This window comes from Anser anser (assembly GCF_964211835.1).
Source record: "Anser anser genome assembly, chromosome: 2".
NCBI lineage: Eukaryota > Metazoa > Chordata > Aves > Anseriformes > Anatidae > Anser > Anser anser.
The window spans coordinates 154,023,757-154,029,317 of NC_139721.1; the positions used below are offsets into that span (position 1 = coordinate 154,023,757).

The 5,561-nt window shown below is 39.7% G+C and overlaps 1 long non-coding RNA gene across 1 annotated transcript; it reads right to left on the reverse strand.

Moving 5' to 3' along the window:
- Positions 1 to 418: 418 nt before the first annotated feature.
- Positions 419 to 2,215, reverse strand: LOC310893678. The gene is made up of 3 exons (XR_014579202.1): positions 2,175 to 2,215; positions 1,961 to 2,066; positions 419 to 1,708 (listed from the first exon to the last, which is right to left on the reverse strand). It is a non-coding gene; the product is annotated as an uncharacterized lncRNA (long non-coding RNA).
- Positions 2,216 to 5,561: the final 3,346 nt, after the last annotated feature.

Sequence of the window (5,561 nt, forward strand, 5' to 3'; positions counted from 1 at the left end):
AAATCAGAGTCAGTGCAGAAGTGAACACGGATTCCCAGAGGAGCACCCCTACCATTTAGACCTGGATCGTGACTTTGCTATGGATATTTACTTGGTTGTTTACAGCCTTTCAGGATCAAAACCTTGGATTGCTTTGGTCACAAGTTTGGTAGTGGCCACTGTAAAACTGTGCCTCCTGAAAGAAATAGATCCTCAAAGCATAGTGAAAGGTCTTGAAATAAGACGAGCATTGCCAAGCCAACCATATTCCTAGGATACACTTCCTCACTGCATGGATGATGGAGCCCTGGCCCAGGCTGCCCAGAGGCTGTGGGGTCTCCTCCTTGGAGAGCTCCAAAAGCCGCCTGGCCATGAGCCTGGGCACCCTGCTCTGGGTGGCCCTGCTGGAGACAGGGGTTTGGACCAGGTCATCTCCAGAGGTGCCTTCAAACATCAACCATTCCCAAAAGTGAACTCTTGATCTTATAATTGGAACCACTAGGCTATTATCACACAACATACCCATGAAACCCCTCTTTGCAAGCATACTTTTCTCATAATTCCTTATGAACCTTATGCCGGGCTAATCAACAAGACATTAAAACTGCAAAGGCAGCACGTTGCTTCCCCTCAATGGTAGCCAATTTGCCCAAAAAGCATGACCGTATTTGCCTCAAAAGAGTTAATGGCATTACTTGCTGCAGCTTTTCATAGAAAGCTAACCTTGCAAGCTCGCCTTGTCAATCCGAGCTGTTGTTTTATCTGTGGCGGTGAGGAGTGGGTGGAGCTGAGAGCACAGCTGAAATGTGAACTCCAGCAGACACAGACAAGAAAGTGTTTGCAGCCGCTGTCTGTTTGGTGCAAAGTTTTGGTTCATTAGCCCTGAAATGTTTCACTAACAGAATGCTTCTGGTATGCCGTAAACAAACTGTAAGTGCCCTCGCATGCAACAGCACTCTGTCAAAAATGAAAGTGGTTTATTCTCTTTTCTAAAATATTTAAAAAGTCAGTGACAAACTTTAGTAATGATCATGTTTGTGTAACTTAAAGAAAAGGCTGACAATGGGGTAACAAGCAACTAAATCTGTATCTATATATTTTTTTTTCCTTTCTAGTTCTTGCAGTGCTATGGTTTTGTTTGTGGCTCAGAAATACGTTTCTCTCCACCTTTTTAATCATTTTCCAAATGTAGTAAAAATATGAATAAATAAATAAATAAATCACTGTATATTTAAGTATTCTTAAAATTATTAAGGGCCAAACCCTCTTTCTACATTTGATCTGAACTAGTTCATGCCCATCCCTGGTCTTGTACATAAAGGTCAAACACTGCAAGTCTTACTCTGTAAAGCTTTCAGTTAAGGCAGACATTTTTTGTGGTACATGTGCACAAGTTCCATCAAACCAAACTGAAGACAGACAGAATTTTGCCAGAAAAAAAAAAATAAAAAAAAATACTTTGGAAGGACAGATTATTTTGGATCAAATAAACAGAAAAAAGAAAAAAAAAAGACGTAAACAAACAAAACCTGACCAGTATCATAGCTCAGATTTTAAACTCTAAATTCTACCTTCTCTTGAGATTAGAGAAAATTTTGCCTCTTGTCCCAGGCCTTATGATATTTGTTCACATATTTTGAAAACACCGTGTCCTCGTTCAGGGCAATGAAGAAGTCAAAAATGCTCTAACACAATAAAGCTCACTGTTCTCCTTGAAGTACTTGAACCCCTGGAAAAAAAAAAAAAGGGCAATTTTTTTTCTGACTCTCTTTAGTTGCGGACAGCAATTAAGTTAATAAAAAGTTAGCATGCAAATAAGATACCATAAAAGAGATTTCATAATATTTTGAAAATGTATGCCTCTGTAGTGTGAATTTCTTTTTTTAAATGGTTTGAGTGAAATGACAGATAGATAATCCCATGTATTAGCATTAAGAGGGGTTGGAGAAGAGGGCATAAATCCAAGCAATTCCTAAATTACCTCAGATGAATCAGCTCAGCCTAGATCCTTTGCAGCAAACCTAAACAGGTTTTTAGCTCCTTCTTTTATGGAAGAGTTTGAAAGAACAGCAGCATTGCTAGGTTAGCTAACACACAGAAGGGTAGCATAGGTTGAGAGTAATTGCTGAATTCAGATATGTTTAGCAGAGATGAAAGTCTCTCTGCCCAGGCTCAGCATGATGGCATCTCAGCACCTCCTGAAGCCTTTGCTGGTGTGCCCGTTTCCATCAAAGACAAACAGCAGCAACTGCCTTTCAGGGTCTGTGGCTGTTTATTAGAGCAGGTATGCCTGTGACTCAGATGTACCTATTCCCACCTGGAAAAGTCTGTGACTGGGGGTCACAGCAAGTACCATGAGAAATGGGGATTAACCCTGTGAGCCTTCAGTTCAGCTGAATTTCCAGTGATGTCAGCAATAATGCTGTCTACAGAACTGGGTCCTTTGCTATGAACCTTTTCTTCAGGAAATAATTGGATTTTGTTTCATCAAGCTATGTTTGCTGGGGGTAATTTCCCTTTCAGATAGCTTTAGAAGAAGAAACAGGAATGGGATTGGGGAGGGGGAGTAGACAGGGGGGAATTTGGCCTTAAGTCTTTACTGTGTAGGTGACCATACAACACTTTATTTGCATATCTAGCACTTAAAGGGTTACGCATGTAATTATTTAACGTAACTCCGAATAAGCTGTTTGATTTTCTTTCATCATGAGCCAAACATTAGGCTTCGAAAGGAATTCCTTTAAACTTCAATAATATAAAGGCACATGGCAATGTGAAAGTTACAACTCTAGCTTAAATGAGTCAGACATAAAAGTATTTATGACTGATATTCTCTGAATATACCAACTTCAGACACTTTAAAGTCTATTTCTGCTGTACAAGAATAGGTAGAGGAATATCAGCCATTGCACATCCGCAGAACCCTTACTTTCAAGCAAAGCAGAGTCCAGTCCCTAAACTTTTTTTTTTTCTCCTAAGAAAAAAAAAGAAAAAAAAGACATGGCAAGCTACACCAGGCCATCAGCACCTGAAGCAAGTAAAAGCAATCCTTTTATGAACTTCCCACCAGTTATTTGTTTTGTGAGGCTCCTGGAGAAAAAGAATACAAAAAAAAAAATCTAGTGAAAAAGCCATGCGTCCCAGTGAAAAGCATTGCACATGAAAGAGAGAAAGAAATGAACTGAATGTTGTTTTTCTTGATGAAATAGCACATTGGATTTTAGGCTTTTTACAAACTATAGCACAGGTGATCATCATTTGTTCTGTCAAAAGCATTTTCAACGACATGACCAGAACAATGTGGCTGTGATTACAAGGATCAGCATGGATTGAAAGATACTCAGGGCATTTACCAAAGGGATATTTATAGCGCTGCTAAAGAAGTTCACTTTTTTAAACAGACTCACAAATTCTAGGAACAGAAGATTGGAAATCAGGATTGTTCCATTTGTTTTTGCACTGGCTATGCTAACGAGCACAGCCACGTCCTCTGACAAGCGAAGGCTGAACATGCTGGTTAAAATGTTATTGTCATGAAGTCAAATCCAAATGCTGAAGAGGAAAATTGAGACAGTTTTCATTGTGAACTTTGATGTGAAGCATCACAGTTTTGGAGGACAGCCATACCTTTGATCTTGCAGAAATTGTGAGGAATCAACCACCTTGAATCCCAGTTGTTCAGCAGGTGATTTATAATGCTATAATATGACTAAAAGGACTTTTCCAAAAGTCATTTGACAAGGTAAGGAGAAAAAAAATAATGACACAGATTTAACAGAAATTTAAGCAATTCTGGTGGCACGTAACTTAAAGTTCATTGTAGACTCAGTTTTCTGGGAGAAACTGAGGTATTCAAGTTTAAAGATAAGCCTGCCTGTCTCCTAACCATGCTGAAGTAGATGAATGTGGCTGCTAGGTTGCCTTGGCCATGCAGATGGCCATGGGGCCAGCATCATGCGATGCAAGGAGGAGGTACAGCCTGAGGGAAGGAACGCATCCTGATGGCAGACCTACTCCCCAAATCCTGCCTTCAGCAGGAGAGAGTGGAGAACAGCTGCAAGGCAATGACTGCTGACTTTAATTCTCTCCATTAGTGGATCATTACCAAATGAGAGGGTTAATAAGAGGGGGGATTGCCTTTACTGTAAAGGGATGTCCCTACCCTTATGCAGATCCCTGATGGGTTGGGAAGCCCTTGCTGACAGCAGCCCTCAGGAGCTGCTGCAAAACTTCAATGGCATGGCTAGTAATGGGAATGCGGGGAGAGGCATCCCCTCTCTGCCCTCCAGGACAAACAGAGACACTTCCCCAGGCAGCTTATGCTAGGTCAGAGAGGAGGCTGTGGGGTCCAGGACCTCCTGCCTGCAGTGTGGTGCTCCACATCCCCTGGCCTCCTGCCCACACTACAGCCCGTGGCACTGCCATGGGTGTCCTTCCATGTACCCTTGACCAGCAAGTCTTTCAAATATGACTGAAGTGAGCAGAAGCTTTAGATATGGGACCTCTTCTTTTAAAGATGCTTAATGAAATTAATTTCTCAATAGCATTTCTACTTGGACTTGAGCAAGTACAGAGATGGGTGAGTGTTTTCAGCTGCCTGACCAAACTAGAAAAACAAACACGGAAACAAGGGTCATCATATTAATCTGGAGAGGAAGGAGTTTGTTGTTATACTTTTTTTGAGCAATTCTTAATTTAAATTCTTCCTTCAGAACATAAGCAGTACCTGTAATGAATTTTTATTCAATGAGTAACTGATATCTGTTTTTGAAATTTTTTTTTTTTTTCAAAATTGTTCACCTCATTTAACCCGATTTCACCAGTAGTTTCAGGCAATCTCAAACAATATTTTAAGGGTACAGAATATTCCCACAAAAATTGTCTAGCTCTAGTTAGAACATCAGCTCCTTAAAAGCACGCATGCATTACAGATTATTTCTTTTTTTTTGTTGTTTCATAGTTTTATCTTACTTGAGCACCAAGTCTTGAAATTCCTCATGAAAATTAGTTGTTTACTTTCAGAGCTGTGTTTCTTACAACTTTGGATCTGCCTTCCCAGAAAACTTTGCTAGTTTAAGTTTCCAATTTTTAGAAGAGTCTGTCTGGATAAAATTACTACCTGTAGCCTACAGCAAATGTTTTTGTTTGTTTGTTTGTTTTTACTGTAATGGATTTTTTTTTCTTTGTATTTTTGGAGATTCAGATAATACAGGTTTAGCAATACAGAATTTCGGAGTGCTTTTTAGATTCTTTTGCCAGAAAAAATCCTGTGAAAATACATGCTAGGCATGTCTTAAGAGAAATTATATACAAGAACATGACTTGATCAGCATCCCAGTGAGATATGGGATATTTTTCAGCTAGGGAGTTAATGGATGATGATACTATATTTGGCCAGCAAAAATAATGACACACTTTCCCCTGGTCTACAAGAACTACTCCCACATTGATTTTAACTTAATATCTCCCTCATTAGGAACCTGCACAGAAGTTTGGCAGAAATACCCAAGACACTTATTGGATCATTCGCTGGTAATAATAGATATTGCCTTTTTTTTTTTTGAATGTACAGGCTAGTCATA